This window comes from Salmo salar, chromosome ssa11 (assembly GCF_905237065.1).
Source record: "Salmo salar chromosome ssa11, Ssal_v3.1, whole genome shotgun sequence".
NCBI classification, from domain to species: domain Eukaryota; kingdom Metazoa; phylum Chordata; class Actinopteri; order Salmoniformes; family Salmonidae; genus Salmo; species Salmo salar.
Window position 1 is genome coordinate 18,873,282 of NC_059452.1, and position 18,644 is coordinate 18,891,925.

Consider the following 18,644-nt stretch of genomic DNA (forward strand, 5'->3'; position numbering starts at 1 on the left):
ATCTGTTCACGCGCACAAACATTTTTCTTGAGGCAAGTCGAAGTTCAGTAGCCGAAGTCTGCTCCCCTTCGTCAGTGATTGGTCAACAGTACTACTCCTAGTAGGAGTGGGAACTAGGGACAGGGTTTTTCAGTAGTGTTTGTTGTCATTGAATGAGAGGCAACTCATTTTCATGCAATTTTTTTTTAACTTAAATACTCCAGTTAGATGTGAAATTGCACAACTAAGACCTCCTTTGCGAAAACGTCCAAATGAATTACAGATTTCTTGATTTATCTTCAATTAATTCTTTTGAAGAAGTGTTACTGGGTATGTTGTTGCTACAGCATCTCAAGAGGGACAAACAATAATATTGCTGCTTTTTTCTCGTTTTTCAAGCGAAGGTCTTTTTAAGGGATCATGCGAGGCACAGACGTTCACTTTGCCTAGCCAAGTTCTGCTAGGAGCAAACCAAACCTAGTATGCAGGGGCCTTTACGAGGAGCTTACAGGTACACAGATTTTTCATCACTGGTCGTTTGGGCAAATCAGGATTTAGCAGGTCCTCACATCTTTAAAATTTCAGAAGGGAAGAGATATTTGGCCTGTAGACTTGCCACAAAACTGTCTGAGAGTTTATGTTTAGAGTGGTGGAGAATTTTCTTATTATCATTAGTAATTTTTCAAACATGCCCCCCCCCTCCCCTCCCCCCCATAACCTAATCGAGCATCTGACGCAATTACGCAAGGTTTTAGTTCTGGATGTCTGAGGTTAGTGGTTTATTAAATTCTCTCTGGCCACAGGTGCTGTACCAGTGAGAGACGGGATAGGCTGGGAGTTTGGCTGTGGCGCCCTCTGCTCTCGCTGTGCCTCTCCCTCGTAGGAGACTGATTTGTGACACCTTTCTGTGAAAACCCAAAAGCGTCTCCGAGCTCTGATCCCTCTGATGTTTCTACCCAGAGCGAAATGCACACTTTTTTTTATGTCAACAAAGATGTTAAATATTTAGAGGGCTAAATCATAGCTGCCAGGAGATTTTTTTTCCATTGGCAGATGAGAAGACAAGGTCAGGTTTCAGTGTAGGCTTACAGCTCTGCTAGTCCCTCCTCAAAGAGCATGGCTCCTTATGTGGACTTTATGACATGTCTGCCCCACTTGGATCCACCACTAATGAGCATTGTTCATCAATCTTAACCAAAGCCCATAAGCCTTTTCATCTTGTGGTAGTTTTCAGATAACCCCTTGCTATTTAAAGTCCTGTTCCTGATTTGTGATTCTTGTTAACGCTTTCTCTCTCCCTCCCTCTCTCCTCTTCTACCTCTCTCTCTACTCCTGCAATTGCCACACCCACACGTGCTCTGTGTCAGAGAGCTTGCCCAACGATAGATTATTATACACGAGGTATGTCAAGGGCTTTGGCTACACTGTGACTTCAAGGGGGGTATAAATTGACAAACATTCCAGCGCACCATTACGGTTGTGCAATCTCAATTTCCTGTGTTTTCATTCCTTTTTCCTGTCACCTGTTAGTTCCCAGGGAGGTGTGGGCAGAAAGAATGGCACATTTGGAGTGACATTGTCCTATTTCCCCCCCCCTAACATCCTGTCGTAAAAAAAAAAAGGTTTATGCAAGTAGCTTAGCTACCCGTCTTAAGTCTCAATAACTTGGAATTGGGAGCATAATAAGGTTCACTTTCACTGAAGGTAGTTAGTTATCACTTTACCTCAGTTGAACTGCCTCTTAGTCACAGCCTGATAAATTATGAAATGTTAGAAGGGTTTTGGTGAGTGGGAAAACCAGACGTCATCATCAGGTATGACTGTGCCCCACTGCCAAGCTCTGAACCAGATGGAACCTGTTCTGGTTAGAGATAGGACTGATTACATTTTATCTTTCAACCGTTCGCTGCCCGCACCTGCCCGCCCGACTAGCATCACTACTCTGGACGGTTCTAGCCTAGAATATGTGGAGAACTACAAATACCTAGGTGTCTGGCTAGACTGTAAACTCTCCTTCCAGACTCATATAAAACATCTCCAATCCAAAATCAAATCTAGAATTGGCTTTCTATTTCACAACAAAGCCTCCTTCACGCTAAACTTACCCTAGTAAAACTGACTATCCTACCAATCCTCGACTTCGGCGATGTCATCTACAAAATAGCTTCCAATACTCTACTCTGCAAATTGGATGCAGTCTATCACAGTGCCATCCGTTTTGTTTCCAAAGCGCCTTATACCACCCACCACTGCGACCTGTATGCTCTAGTCGGCTGGCCCTCGCTACATATTCGTCGCCAGACCCACTGGCTCCAAGTCATCTATAAGTCTATGCTAGGTAAAGCTCTGCCTTAGCTCACTGGTCATGATAACAACACCCACTCGTAGCACGCCCTCCAGCAGGTATATCTCACTGGTCATCCCCATAGCCAACACCTCCTTTGGCCGCCTTTCCTTCCAGTTTTCTGCTGCCAGTGACTGGAACGAATTGCAAAAATCGCTGAAGCTGGAGACTTACATTTCCCTCACTAACTTTAAACATCAGGTGTCTGAGCAGCTAACTGATTGCTGCAGCTGTACATAGTCCATCTGTAAATAGCCCACCCAGTCTACCTACCTCATCCCCATATTGTTTTTATTTTACTTTGCTGCTCGTTTGCACACCAGTATTTCTATTTACACACCATCATCTGCTCATTTATCACTCCAGTGTTAATCTGCTAAATTGTAATTACTTTGCTACTATGGCCAATTTATTGCCATACCACCTCATGCCATTTGCACACACTGTATATAGATTTTCTTTTTTTTCTATTGTGTTACTGACTGTACGCTTGTTTATCCCATGTGTAACTCTGTTTTGTTGTTTCTGTCGCACTGCTTTGCTGTATCTTGGCCAGGTCGCAGTTGTAAATGAGAACTTGTTCTCAACTAGCTTACCTGGTTAAATAAAGGTAAAAATAAAATCTCAGGGCCTCTGTCAGCATCTGCTTGATAGCATTGTATTCTGTTGAATCAATCTGTTGCAAAACATTGGGCTACTACCTTTCTCGAAACTTATCTGGAACAGCATTCATTTTCCCTCATAGTTTTGAATCCCCTCCAATATAGCCTTGGCTACAGAACAACTCTGCTGAACTAAATTATGTATCTTAAAGTGAAGAGATGGCAGCCGTTTTACAGGCGCCTAATCAATTGTGCTATTATGTGGGTTTTTTCGCGTTATTTGTAACTTATTTTGTACATAATGTTTCTGCCACCGTATCTTACGGCAAAAAATTGCTTCTGGATATTTGGACAGCGATCACTCAGCTCGGATTAGACAAAGATTTTTTTTCTTCAACAAGCAGGACGCACAGGATGTACTTCAGACACCCGACAAGGCCAATATCCCCGTCATTGGCAGGAGAAAGAGACGCAGGTATAGGGGACACAGGACTGGGTGCCTTGTAAGGATCTGTTGACGGTGAGTGGGAAATCTGCCTTTACCGTCATTATTACTTGCCAACGTACAATCATTGGACAATAAATTAGACGAGGTACGATCACGAATATCCTACCAACAGGACATCAAAAACTGTAATATCTTATGTTTCACCAAATCGTGGCTGAATGACGACATGGATAACATTCAGCTGGCGGGATATACGCTGCACCGGCTAGATAGAACAGCACACTCCCGGTAAGACGAGGGGCTGCGTTCTGTGTATATTTGTAAACAGCTGGTTCACAAAATCTAAGGAAGTCTCTAGATTTTGCTCACCTGAAGTAGAGTATCTCATGATAAGCTGTAGACCACACTATTTGCCGAAAGAGTTTTCATCTATATTTTTCGTGGCTGTTTATTTACCACCACAGACGGATGCTGGCACTAAGACCACGCTCAGTCAGCTGTATAAGGAAATAAGCAAACAGGAAAACGCCCACCCAGAGGCGGCACTCCTAGTGGCCAGGGACTTTAATACAGGAAAACTGAAATCAGTCATACCTAATTTCTATCAGCATGTTAAATGTGCAACCAGAGGGGAAAAAAACTCTAGACCACCTTTACACCACACACAGAGACGCATACAAAGCTCTCCCTCGCCCCCCATTTGGCAAATCTGACCATAATTCCATCCTCCTGATTCCTGCTTACAAGGAAAAACTAAAGCAGGAAGCACCAGTGACAGCGTCAATAAAGAAGTGGTCAGATGACGCAGATGCTAAGCTACAGGATTGTTTTGCTAGCACAGACTGGAATATGTTCTGGGATTCCTCCGATGGCATTGAGGAGTACACCGCATTAGTCATTAGTGTTCATCAATAAGTGCATTGATGACGTCGTCCCCACAGTGACTGTATGTACATACCCCAGAGCATCTGCTGTTCTGGACGACTGTGTGATCACGCTCTCCGTAGCCGATGTGAGTAAGACCTTTAAACAGGTCAACATTCACAAGGCCGCAGGGCCAGACGAATTACCAGGACGGGTGCTCCGGGCATGTGCTGACCAACTGGCTAGTGTCTTCACTGACTTTTTCAACATGTCCCTGACTGAGTCGGTAATACCAACATATTTCAAGCAGACCACCATAGTCCCTGTGCCCAAGAACACGAAGGTAACTTGCCTAAATGACTACAGACCCGTAGCACTCACATCCGTAGCCATGAAGTGCTTTGAAAGGCTGGTCATGGCTCACATGAAAACCTAGACCCACTTAATTTGCATATTGCTCAAACAGATCCACAGATGATACAAACTCTATTGCACTCAACACTGCCTTTTCCCACCTGGACAAAAGGAACACCTACGTGAGAATGCTGTTGGCTTGTACCATTGCTCTGATAATAGCCTCATTCTCCCATGGTTATTTCTAATTAATCAGCAGACATTCTAAAGCCTTAATTAGATTTTGTGCCAAATCCTCTTAGGTGATTAATATACTGTAGGTGTGGTCTTAGTATGGCTGGGCGAGGTGAGACTGAAGGACAAATTAGCACTGCCATGCAGCACTAGCCAGGGCAAAGACCGCTACAACCACACACAGCCATCCATGCGGCACCATAGTGGTCCAACTGAAGAATTCAATCAGGATTGTGGTCAATGATTACAGCAAGCCTATCTCATCATGGGTTAAATTATACAAATTGGTAAATACACAGTTGGTTTTATTTAGGTTGTTCTGACTGCTGTTGCTGCAGTCCTTCATATTGCTCTGCTCAGTAATAAGTAGTGATGTTTTTTCAGGTTTGGCAATTTTATTTTTTTATTTTTTCTAAATGCATCAATTACCTCCCTCCCCAAACCCCATGAAGGGGGAGCCTCAAGGCCAGAACAACCCTTCCTAACATAAATTGTTAATGCCAAATATTTTATCAGCTTATTCCAACATTCTTATCAGCAGAGTCAACATGCGCTCGTAGCAAAATCAAGAGCAAATCCACAAAGGTTCCAAATTTGGAGGCTTGTGACGCCGCAGGCTATTTTTAAGCATGTTACTAATAACTCTCCTGGGATTTATAGATGGATGGTAGGAGAGGGGTCACTGTTTCTCAATGCTCTACAGAGCTGACGTTTGACTGTGAATTTCATGGGCTGCTGGGTAAATGGTTTGGAGTCTTTCATAGTTCTCATATGTCAACATGGCTGGTACTGTTAGAGCCTCAACCGCTAACCATTGTTCATCAATCATTCACTTGGGAAGAGATGCAGTTTTCTCCTTCATATGATCCTGGATAAATAGTAGGGTCGGGACTATACCAGTATTGCGATACTTTTTCCATGACAAAAATGAAACCATGAAGCAGTCTCTTTGATCCTTAAAAACCTGCTGTGTGTAAAATATTGTGTGCTATAGATTGTAAAATAAATAATTGTGACTCTGGATGACAACATAATGATGTTTGTTTCCAACATTAGGGCTGTTTTCCTAAATAAGTTAAATCGCGATAATGGTATCGTCCTGGCCCTAGTAAATAGCTTTGACCTTTTTTGTCTTTTAACCAAATCAATTTGTATTTGTCACATACAGAGTTTACAGCAGGTATAAATGGTGAAGCGAAATGCTTATGTGCTAGCTCCACTAAGGTATAAGAAGTAGAGGTCGACCGATTAATCGGAATGGCTGATTTTAATTAGGGCCGGTTTGAAGTTTTCATAACAATCAGTATTTTTGGACACCGATTTGCCTATTTTTTTTATTTTGACACCTTGATTTAACTAGGCAAGTCAGTTAAGAACACATTCTTATTTTCAATGACGGCCTAGGAACGGTGGGTTAACTGCCTTGTTCAGGGGCAGAACGACAGATTTTTACCTTGTCAGCTCAGGGATTCAATCTTGCAACCTTACGGTTAACTAGTCCAATGCTCTAACCACCTGCTTTACATTGCACTCCACGAGGAGCCTGCCTGTTATGCGAATGCAGTAAGAAGCCACGGTAAGTTGCTAGCTAGCATTAAACTTATAAAAAACAATCAATCAATCAATCAATCATAATCACTAGTTAACTACACATGGTTGATGATATTACTAGTTTATCTAGCCTGTCCTGCGTTGCATATAATCAATGCGGTGCGCATTCGCGAAAAAGGACTGTCAGTGCTCCAACGTGTACCTAACCATAAACATCACGGTCTTTCTTTAAATCAATACACAAGTATATATTTTTAAACCTGCATATTTAGCTAAAAATAAATCCAGGTTAGCAGGCAATATTAACCAGGTAAAATTGTGTCACTTCTCTTGCGTTCATTGCACACAGAGTCAGGGTATATGCAACAGTTTGGGCCGCCTGGCTTGTTGCGAACTAATTTGCCAGAATTTTACGTAATTATGACATAACATTGAAGGTTGTGCATTGTAACAGGAATATTTAGACTTGGGGATGCCACCCGTTAGATAAAATACGGAACGCTTCCGTATTTCACTGAAAGAAAAAACTCTTTGTTTTCGAGATGATAGTTTCCGGATTCGACCATATTAATGACCTATGGCTCGTATTTCTGTGTGTTATATTATAATTAAGTCTATAATTTGATAGAGCAGTCTGACTGAGCGGTGGTAGGCACCAACCGGCTCGTAAGCATTCATTCAAACAGCACTTTTGTGCGTTTTGCCAGCGGCTCTTCGCAATGCTTGAAGCATTGCGCTGTTTATGACTTCAAGCCTATCAACTCCCAAGATTAGGCTGGTGTAACCGATGTGAAATGGCTAGCTAGTTAGCAGGGTGCGCGCTAATAGTGTTTCAAACGTCACTCGCTCTGAGACTTGTAGTTGTTCCCCTTGCTCTGCATGGGTAACGCTGCTTCGAGGGTGGCTGTTGTCGATGTGTTCCTGGTTCGAGCCCAGGTAGGAGCGAGGAGAGGGACGGAAGCTATACTGTTACACTGGCAATACTAAAGTGCCTATAAGAACATCCAATAGTCAAAGGTATATGAAATACAAATCGTATAGAGAGAAATAGTCCTATAATTCCTATAATAACTACAACCTAAAACTTCTTACCTGGGAATATTGAAGACTCATGTTAAAAGGAACGTCCAGCTTTCATGTTCTGAGCAAGGCACTTAAACGTTAGCTTTCTTACATGGCACTTATTGCACTTTTACTTTCTTCTCCAACACTGTGTTTTTGCATTATTTAAACCAAATTGAACGTTTCATTATTTATTTGAGGCTAAATTGATTTTATTGATGTATTATATTAAGTTAAAATAAGTGTTCATTCAGTATTGTTGTAATTGTCATTATTACAAATAATGTTAAAAAATCGGCCGATTTAATCGGTAGCGGCGGGTTCTTTTTTGGGGTCCTCCAATAATCGGTATCGGCGTTGAAAAATCATAATCCGTCGACCTCTAATAAGAAGAACTAGACTGCCTTCAAGATGGCCGACTGTTGTTTTCAACTTAATTTTCTCACATTCGCATACACCGTTCCGTGGCCAGTGTGAGATTTGGCTTTTTCTTTGCAATTCTGCCTAGAAGGCCAGCCTCCCGGAGTCGGCTCTTCACTGTTAACGTTGGGACTGGTGTTTTGCGGGTACTATTTAATGAAGCTGCCAGTTGAGGACTTGTGAGGGGTCTGTTTCTCAAACTAGACACTCTAATGTACTTGCCCTCTTGCTCAGTTGTGCACCGGGGCCTCCCACTCCTCTTTCTATTCTGGTTAGAGCCAGTTCGGCATTGTACGAGAACTTCAGTTTCTTGGCAATTTCTCGCATGGAATAGCCTTCATTTCTCAGAACAAGAATAGACTGATGAGTTTCTGAAGAAAGTTCTTTGTTTCTGGCCATTCTGAGCCTGTAATCGAACCCACAAATGCTGATGCTCCAGATACTCAACTAGTCTAAAGAAGGACAGTTTAATTGCTTCTTTAATTAGCACAACAGTTTTCAGCTGTGCTAACATAATTGCAAAATGGTTTTCTAATGATCAATTAGCCTTTTGAAATGATAAACCTGGATTAGCTAACACAATGTGCCATTGGAACACAGGAGTGATGGTTGCTGATAATGGGCCTCTGTAGGCCTATGTAGATATTCCATAAAATATCAGCTGTTTCCAGCTACAATAGTCATTTACAACATTAACAATGTCTACACTGTATTTCTGATCAATTTTATATTTTAATGGACAAAAAAACTTTTTCTTTCAAAAACAAGGACATTTCTAAGTGACCCCAAAGTTGTGTGTGTGTGTGTGTGTGTGTGTGTGTGTGTGTGTGTGTGTGTGTATGTGCTTTTTATTGCTGTTCCATGTTACAAACATATTGCTCACCATGTGTCTTCTGCAGAGGGACGAGAGAGCCATGAGAAAACAACTAGTTTTGATCAGTCATGGAAATAAGTGCTGAAAACAAATTGGCTCCTTATTTAAAAAGAAGATGGAGAACAAGCCATGAAGGAAAAATACTGGAACTTTGGAACTAGCACAAAAATAATATTGTGAATTTGTCAAAACGAAACTACAGTGAGGGGGAAAAAGTGTTTGATCCCCTGCTGATTTTGTACGTTTGCCCACTGACAAAGAAATGGTCAGTCTATAATTTTAATGATGGGTTTATTTGAACAGTGAGAGACAGAATAACAACAAAAATATCTAGAAAAACGCATGTAAAAAATGTTTCGAATTTATTTGCATTTTAATGAGGGAAATAAGTATTTGACCCCTCTGAAAAACATGACTTAGTACTTGGTGGCAAAACACTTGTTGGCAATCACAGAGGTCAGACGTTTCTTGTAGTTGGCCACCAGGTTTGCACACATCTCAGGAGGGATTTTGTCCCACTCATCTTTGCAGATCTTCTCCAAGTCATTAAGGTTTCGAGGCTGACGTTTGGCAACTCGAACCTTCAGCTCCCTCCACAGATTTTCTATGGGATTAAGGTCTGGAGACTGGCTAGGCCACTCCAGGACCTTAATGTGCTTCTTCTTGAGCCACTCCTTTGTTGCCTTGGCCGTGTGTTTTGGGTCATTGTCATGCTGGAATACCCATCCACAACCCAGTTTCAATGCCCTGGCTGAGGGAAGGAGGTTCTCACCCAAGATTTGACGGTGCGTGGCCTCGTCCATCGTCCCTTTGATGCGGTGAAGTTGTCCTGTCCCCTTAGCAGAAAAACACCCCCAAAGCATAATGTTTCCACCTCCATGTTTGACGGTGGGAATGGTGTTCTTGGGGTCATAGGCAGCATTCCTCCTCCTCCAAACACGGCGAGTTGAGTTGATGCCAAAGATCTCCATTTTGGTCTCATCTGACCACAACACTTTCACCCAGTTGTCCTCTGAATCATTCAGATGTTCATTGGCAAACTTCAGGCGGGCATGTATATGTGCTTTCTTGAGCAGGGGGACCTTGCGGGCGCTGCAGGATTTCAGTCCTTCACGGCGTAGTGTGTTACCAATTGTTTTCTTGGTGACTATGGTCCCAGCTGCCTTGAGATCATTGACAAGATCCTCCCGTGTAGTTCTGGGCTGATTCCTCACCGTTCTCATGATCATTGCAACTCCACGAGGTGAGATCTTGCATGGAGCCCCAGGCCGAGGCATATTGACAGTTCTTTTGTGTTTCTTCCATTTGCAAATAATCGCACCAACTGTTGTCACCTTCTCACCAAGCTGCTTGGCGATGGTCTTGTAGCCCATTCCAGCCTTGTGTAGGTCTACAATCTTGTCCCTGACATCCTTGGAGAGCTCTTTGGTCTTGGCCATGGTGGAGAGTTTGGAATCTGATTGATTGATTGCTTCTGTGGACAGGTGTCTTTTATACAGGTAACATGCTGAGATTAGGAGCACTCCCTTTAAGAGTGTGCTCCTAATCTCAGCTCGTTACCTGTATAAAAGACACCTGGGAGCCAGAAATCTTTCTGATTGAGAGGGGGTCAAATACTTATTTCCCTCATTAAAATGCAAATCAATTTATAACATTTTTGACATGCGTTTTTCTGGATTTTGTTGTTGTTATTCTGTCTCTCACTGTTCAAATAAACCTACCATTAAAATTATAGACTGATCATTTCTTTGTCAGTGGGCAAACGTACAAAATCAGCAGCACTTTTTTCCCTCATTGCATATATTGTCCGAAATGATATCCTGATATGTAACTGTATGGATTTTTTTGTTTTTCGTCACTAGTCAGTGAAATTAATCTCTAAAGTGCAGATCGTCTCTGAGGCAAATTAACTCTAATTTCAGTGTTATATGGCTGGTTGTTTTTCTGATTGTCCTGTTTCGAAGGCTGAGAAGCTAAAATCTCTGAGTGTAGCCCTGGCTTGGTGATGTCATGCAGTGAGTGTATTTGTGCGTGCTGAGTGACCACAGGCCTCCTTGTTGCCTAAGCATGGTTTTCCCGCTGGCTGGAAAAATGCCTATGTGGGCACACTAAGCTCATTGTGAAACAGCGTCCTTGGGGGAGTGGGGGAATAGCAGTCCTGTGATTTGTGTCCTATGAATGAGACAGGCAGTAACAAGATAGATATTAGCAAATGGACCTTATTGTGACTGACAGACCACACCTGATGGTATGCAAGGCCTGGTTCAGTAAACTATCCCGTGTGTTGTGTGTTTTTGTGGGTCTGTGCAGAGGGCTGGCTTGTGTAAATAGCTTGAATTCCACAGATTTCTGATGTCTTTCTTTCATCTTGTCTGTTCCTCCTCTCTGAAGCCACTGGTAAACACAGCACAGACAGACCAGGATTTCCATTAGCAAAAAGTGGCGCAGGACATTTGAACGGCAGCGCGTTAATTTACCGGACATTTGAGAAATGTACCTGGTCCATATGCATTAGGTGCGTAACCTGATTATGGCGTCCACCCACGGTGCTCAGAATGACAGAAATCACGTTTACATTATGGTAATTAATCTTAACAAAACTAGAGAACGACCGATAATCGGCCGGGCCGATATTGACCTTTTCTATTCTATCGGCTATCGGTCCTTCTCTATCGTCTTTGCCGATAGTGCCTCTACGTAGCAAAGCTTCTGCTATGCCAGCCACCACTCACCGCCTGAGCCACGAGCACTGCACAATGCAGAGGAATGTCTAGCTGGGAAAATCATCAACAGCAAGCTAGCTTATTCTCCAACAGAAAGGTGCAGTATTGAGAAATTGATTAATTGACAAAGTGACCAAAATCAAATTCATGTTGCAAATATTAGTTTAGTTAGCAATTCACTAATAATTACGCTTTTGTCGACGTGCCTGGACATGCATGCAATAAGCAAGCTAGCTAAGCAGATAGCTATGTGATCTGTTAGCAAAGATGACGATAACTGACCCTTTTATCTGTGGTGTTGGCTGGCTAGCTATTATTAGCTACTATGCTAGCTAGCTGGCTAGATAAACATGGTGCTAAGATATCAGATAAAGTTAGCTAGCTACGTTGGCTATTAACTGCTATCTGGTTATCATATTGAACATGCACCAAGTTCGGGAACGAGCCAACTGACTTGCAGTGTAAGGTTAGCTATTTACTGGTGTGCCGATCTGACCATCCACAATCTTTCCCGTAAATTGACAGTTGATAGTCGGGTTAGAGGACTGTCATAATAGGGAAAGAAGGAAGTGTTTTAAAATGGCTAAATAAAGGTTGGCAATAGGTTTAGCTACCTAAGATTCTTACTGCATGTTTATGGACCAAGAAATCTGTAGATCTGTGCGTTCTCACTTCTCAAACTATGGGCAGATTTCAGCCTTTCAGACAATGTGTATCGTCGTTTAATCATTTTTTCTTACCCTCGCTCTCCCTGTTAGATATATTATGCACTTATATGGCTTTGTAGCAAATGTAATCACCATTAGCTAGTGCTCATAGTAGCAGAAAACGTCAACAAGGGATATGAGGATGGAGAGAGATGTGAGGAGAAAGGGAAAGTGAAGATACAGCCTTGCTCTATCCAATCATAGCAGTAGGATCAAGTTACAATCCGCCCATTCCTTGACAGCCCATTGAATTATTTCGAATTTTGTCATAGCAGTTGAGTTGTTTAGAGGTGCGTCCTGACGGCAAAAAAAATAAAATACAAATAATTTCCAGATCACAGAAAATGACTAAAAATACTAGTTTCATAAGAATCCATGATCACAAATCATGACGTTATGTTGGACCCATTTGCATTGAATAGATATGCTCTTATATTCTCAAACTAACAGCAGTGCCTATATGATGTCCTTCCATACAGGCGTGACATGCTGGAGTGATGCTGCTGTGCAAATGTTGTTGATTAGTAGGCTAATATAAGTCCCAAATAGAAGGGAAACAGATTGTCATCTGTAGCACCATAGACTCCACTGATCAACCAAACAAGCTCAATAACTCAGTGCATGCACACATTATTTTTGAATATGCATTCACATGTATTGTGAGTAGGCCTATGCCATCTTAATTCACCCAGTTTATTAAGAGATTTACCATTCAAATAAAATTGTTATGAAGTTAGATTGGTAAAAAAAAAAAAAGGCAAATGTTTTAGATTTTTTGAATTGATGAATTAATGCATACATGGCTGTCTCTTGGAGATTTTATGATATTGAATATCGGCCTAAAATATCGGCCATTGGCCTCTAAAAATTGGTATGGGCATTAGCCCTAAAATCCATGTTGGTCGTTCTCTAAACAGAACATGCAACTCAAAGATGCAACTGCATGCGTCCTTACCGAATTCCCCATGCGCAGTTTGAAGATGTTAGAATAACTGTCCACATTTACTGTTCCTCAGCCAACAAGACGAGTAATGAACAGCAAAATCAGTAACCTATGTCAATCTACTGTCCTCCATAGTAGAAAGTTGACCTACTCTGTTGGTCAACTTGTTGTTCTGTGCGAAGAAGAAATTCCAAACAGACTCTGGGACAGTTGTGGGACAATTGATCCCATATTCATACAACAGGAACATAAAAATAACTTTAAAAAACATTGAGGCTGATGCAACAGATCAGAACTTTTGCCTTAAAATTATGATAAACAATTATTTCTTAACTTTATAGCTGCACGGCAATGCACACACGTCAGTAGGCTATGCGTGAATGTTCCTACCATAATGCAATTAGAGGGAAAACATTGTTATCAAAAGCACACTGCACATGCGAGCAGTTTCATGTGACAGAGATGAATGAAAATATCAATTGTAAATGTAGAGAGATGGGAGATCTAAAGATGCAACAACTAGCATGGGTTGCTAATATGACTAGGATTGTGCCTTGGGCTACTGGACAATGAAAGAAAGTTGATTTGAAAACCAATAGAACATGAGAGAAATAGGCTACTGGTTTCAATGGCATATGGAGTTGTTGTTTTTTTATAATTGTCTCCGTTTATAGAAATGGATTTTGGCTCGGCTACTTTGAGGCAAGGTAAGACATGCCTCATGATATGAAGTAAAACGTTAAGGTTTCACACAATAAGTATATTTTTTTCAAAAATGCGTACTGCCTCCAGCTCACATTGCAAAGTGGTGTGATTCGCTGAATTCTGCCTACTACCGTTGCCTAAGCACTTGAATGGCGAATGAGAAGCACACTTCAATTACCAGTTGAGAAATAAAAATAGTAGCTCTCTTTAATCGTGGCCATCAAATCTGTAGAATTGTTGCGCAATGATTGTGCTAATAAAAGCATGTTTCACACCAGCAGCAACAGGATCTATAGCAGCAGCTCTCGCACAGATCTTCCACTCAAACTACGCTCTGTGTCTGTAAACTGTGCGTGTGTGATAATTAAGAATCATAACTACTAACTAAAAATACACGCACAATTTAATTCCACAGTAGGCTCACTGTGACTGGCTAGTTCGTCCTGATGATGGTGGGTGGTGTTGCGTTGCGAGCCAGTCGGAGGTAGGCCTAATCTGATTCCAAGAGGTGGTCTCTGGTAAAATGAGATTAGCTGGACAGAAACAGGCTGCAGGTCATGATCTCTGAGCCTTGCGTGACACCAACGGCTGCCCTTAATCCAGGACCTGGCTGCCTTTCACTTTTACAACAAACACAGATGGAGAAAGAATAAAGAGTGAGAAGACCGAAGATGCATAGACTACACAGATCACATTCTGAGAGATATGGGACCTGATAAAGATAATGCACAGTCTATAAAACCAAACCTCTCAACTTACCTTGTGATGCGTTTCACTCAATGGTTAACAAACCTCGGCTAGTTAGTTTCTTCCCCTGTCATACTGAATGGAATAAATGACACACACTAGGAAGCACATGGAAGGGAAATTATAAACATCCACTCTGTTAACCCTCTGTCCATGCACTGCTCAATGCATTGGTCTAAAATGGTCTTCTTTCATCTCAGTGTTAAGATATTGTTTGAGTGAGATGTTATGGCACTGTACTAATGATCAACCACACAGATACATACATACACACACACACACACACACACGACCCGAACAATTTGACAAATGGCTCTTGGACTGGTTGTGTGGAAAGAAGCCAGCTGTAAAGGTTAATCTGCTCTAAACTAACCTCAACACTCCTTGTGACTCCTCCCAAACATTGTACTGCAACTGGGCTGTAACTCAAATATTGCCACTCATTAAGTAATTTATTTGAGCTATTTGCCCCAACAACATTGTTCCAAGTAGAACATTGATTTGAATAACAGAACATTGAGAATCCTCATTTTGTTATTTGTGATCAAATTCACCTAAGCTATTCCTACGAAACATCCGGCCAACCTCGGAGGAAGTGGACTGGAGGCTGAGGGTATGGGCCCCTGTGTTGTTAGTCACACATTGTGGTTGTTTTTTCTTTCAGGTGGTTGATTCACCTCTGTCTCTGTGTGAAGAATAGATCTGCTCTGGGATTCAATTCCATGGAGAGCATTGTCATAAAACATTCATCAGTGGATGGCTTAGGTGACAGGACATGGCACTTGCCATGCATTAGGAAGTAGCTGAGAAGACCAGACCTGCTCTATTGGATTCATGAAGCCATTATGTTGTTATCTCAGGTAGTGAGAGATTGTGACCAGTCTGGGGCTGAGGACGGTCTCATTTGCGTTTGGTTTCCAGTGTTCAGGTACCCTAGATGGAGATATGAATGTTCCTTTGGTTATGCACAGATGGAGACCCCAGTTCAGCTGTGTGGTGGGTCAGTGCATTGGGAACCTGTAGGAGTTTCTTCTGGAACTGTGTGTGGGAGAGAACGTAAAGTAATAGTTGTCTATCTGTTGTGCTTTTATCCAAACTGTTTCCACAAGACTGTCACTGACACACATCAGTGTTTTTGTTAGTCTTTTTTGCAATGTCCTTGTTGGTGTGCTGGTGACCACGTCTATAATGATGTCACTAGTCCGTGTGGTCCTTGCTTACACCTGTATTTGGGCAGCGGGCACAGCAGCAAGAGATGAGGGTTGATGACGGTACGGTGACACTGGTAATGCGCAAGCCAACTGTGCTCTGATGATTGAGCTTGCCCCCTAGATGTCAACACATGGAGGACGTGAACATTTACATGAATCCCTGACACCAGAGCTGGTGACCCCTCATTTTGTTCTCCACCACCCCTCCAGTTTTCCTGGAGAGAGTGAGAGGGGACAGATTTCCTTGAAGAGAGTGAGAGGGGACAGATTTCCTGGAGAGAGTGAGAGGGGACAGATTTGCTGTTGGGTGATGCCATGGAAGCATTTTATTACTTCATTCCTTAGTTGTCAGGCGCATTTGAATCATGCCTCTGTTAGGTTGGCCAAATTTGAGACTGAAGGGCATTGCAACGGTTGTGATTTTCATAGTTGTCTTTAGGAAAACCTTTTTGTTGTGGCTTGAGTGGACTCTTGGTGATATAGGTTACTGTTGGGTGTGAGAATCACAGTGGACAGGTTAGGCTAGGTCTACTTGTCAACTTTTGTTTCTCTACTGATTTTGGTTGACATTTCTATGGTGAATACTTTTAGCACCTCCTTTTTGTGGCAACAATTTCACCATGTTTCAGTCATACGTTGGATGGCAACATCTTCCTTCCGGTTGAACAAATTTGAGACAACGCTTTTGATGTCAACATTTACTCAAGATCGTATTTTTCAGTATCAATGTTTTACAAAGTAGGTGGGCCGTATGTGACTTGTGCTTCAATGGTTTGTGTTGGTTTGCCGTTAGGAGTGTATTTTGCGAAGATGTTGAGTTCTCCCTCTGGGCTCATACCAGAGTAGCACCTGATTTGAATAGAAAATTGATGGCTGCCCAGACAGCTTTAGATGTCAGGGGAGGCCGTGGGTGGTGTTTAAAGATTTAACAGATTTTTTTAAACACATGGGTTACCGTTGCTTACTGAGATGATCCTGCAGTATTTACAGTAACTCTGGCAGTTGTAGAATTATCCACCTGTAATGGTAGGCTAACTTCTTTATTTTGGCGTTTTGTATGTGTCTGTTTTTCTCCTCATTTGCTCATAAGTGGGGTGGCAGGTAGCCTAGTGGTTAGCGCGTTGGACTAGTAACTGAAAGGTTGCAAGATCGAATCCCTGAGCTGACAAGGTAAAAATCTGTCGTTCGGCCTCTGAACAAGGCAGTTAATCCCCTGTTCCTAGGCCGTCATTGAAAATAAGAATTTGTTCTTAACTGACCTGCCTAGTTAAATAAAGGTAAAATAAAAATAAATAAAATGAGAAGAGACAACTCTCTTATGGAAAGTGCCCCCATGTTCCCTGTTGCTATGGTGTCAGTGGCGGCCCTCATGTAGGCTTGGTTGTAAACATATCAGGAGTGTTGTAAATAGCTCACTGCAGGTGCCAGCCCTCTGAATGTGTTTCTCCCTGCCTGGGTTGCCCATCAGATGTGCTGCTGTGAAGGTAAGCCTTTTCTTTATCCTTCCTTGTCTCTTCATTTAGTAGTGTCCCACCATAATGTAACCTAGCCACCCTGCACCTTTATCCTGCTTTGGCTGTTTGTGTTTTTCTCAATGGCCTCCATTTTTTTTCTATTTGACAAGCTTGCAATGACAATGCAGCCAACCTGTTGAACAAGCTGATAGAAAAAGGTCGGTGAACACCGTAACAAGACAAGTGGTGGGAGGGGAGGGGGACAGAAAGGGGTGTCAACATTCATTCAGCCAAAAACGCAGTGCCACGCCCCAGGTGCTAGGGCTAGTAAGAGCAAGCAGCAGGAATGTGAGGGAAATGAATGGGAGTGTAAGTCCTGCCTTTCCCATGGTGAGTGGTCTCTCTTTACACTTTTACTTCAACATAGTTGTGCAGTAAAAACTGAACACAAGCTATGGGCACGATTTTTAACTGTGTGGACGTTTTGAGATCAACTTTGCCTGGATTTGCCTCTAAAGAAGGCGAATCTTTGAACAGTAGGCTGCATGTGGCAGATCATAGGCTTGGCAGAGTTAGGCAAAATAAAGTGTACCCGTATCTTAATTATAATTTAAACCCTATCATCAATGCATGTATAGTAACCGCATTCTTTCTTTGAGAAATGGGATGGTAGTTAATTAGTTTAGAAGCAGATCAAATAAAATAATTGGCATCTTAAATCCAGTTTTGGAACTGTGAACTGATTCACTTTCTGAACTCTGTCAGAATAGGAGAGGAAATGAAGTTATCCTCATTTTCACTCTGACTTGATCAAATTCACAGAACAGCAAAACGGGGTGTAAGAATATAGAGCGTGTTAGAATGGAGGCAACACATGGGGTCAAGTCAATGTGTTTATTTAGCCAGTTAATGATATTGACCCTTGTTTTTCTTTTCCCCATGCGAAAGGAAAATCGTGTTTAGCGATGTGAAAAGAAAGCACTGTGCTCTGTTTGCGAGGGAGGAAACTATGCAGCAGAATAGGAATTTTCACTCTTTATAAAGTCCCGGGACTGTGGAAACACTAAAACAGGCCAGCCACTGATTCCAGAGCAGAGCTCTGAGAGCAGAGTACATATTTTTTGTCTGTGCGGTCTGCATTCTGTTTACTGGAAGGGCCCCGTGCAGAGTGCACATGTTCCCGCATGTGCCATCAGTGTGGCCAGGGAGGAATGGTAAACGGAGCAGCAGACTCAGAGAATTAGAGAGAAAGTGTGTGTGTGTTTGTTTATGCCTTTGTTTTCTGAAGAGGTTACCTAACGTAGAAGCATTAAACCACACCAGATCTGCTTGTGCTGCTCCAACGAGGAGGCGGCAGAGTTTGTCATTTTCAGGCCCCTCTGTGAGGGAAACTGTGTGTTCATCCAGAATGTACAGTGCTGT

General features: G+C 42.2%; 1 protein-coding gene across 4 annotated transcripts in view; it reads left to right on the top strand.

Annotated features, from left to right (window-relative positions):
- Positions 1–18,644, top strand: part of nfat5b (nuclear factor of activated T cells 5b) — a 60,509-nt gene that overhangs the window by 14,944 nt on the left and 26,921 nt on the right. The window contains exon 1 of one of the 4 annotated variants that reach the window (XM_014126662.2): positions 3,319–3,445. The exons of 2 other annotated variants lie outside the window; for them this stretch is intronic. The gene's annotated coding sequence lies outside the window, so the exon portion shown is untranslated. Of the gene's footprint in view, positions 1–3,318; positions 3,446–17,566; positions 17,613–18,644 lie in introns of those variants that run through there. One more of the 4 variants, XM_045689142.1, reaches the window with a different exon arrangement.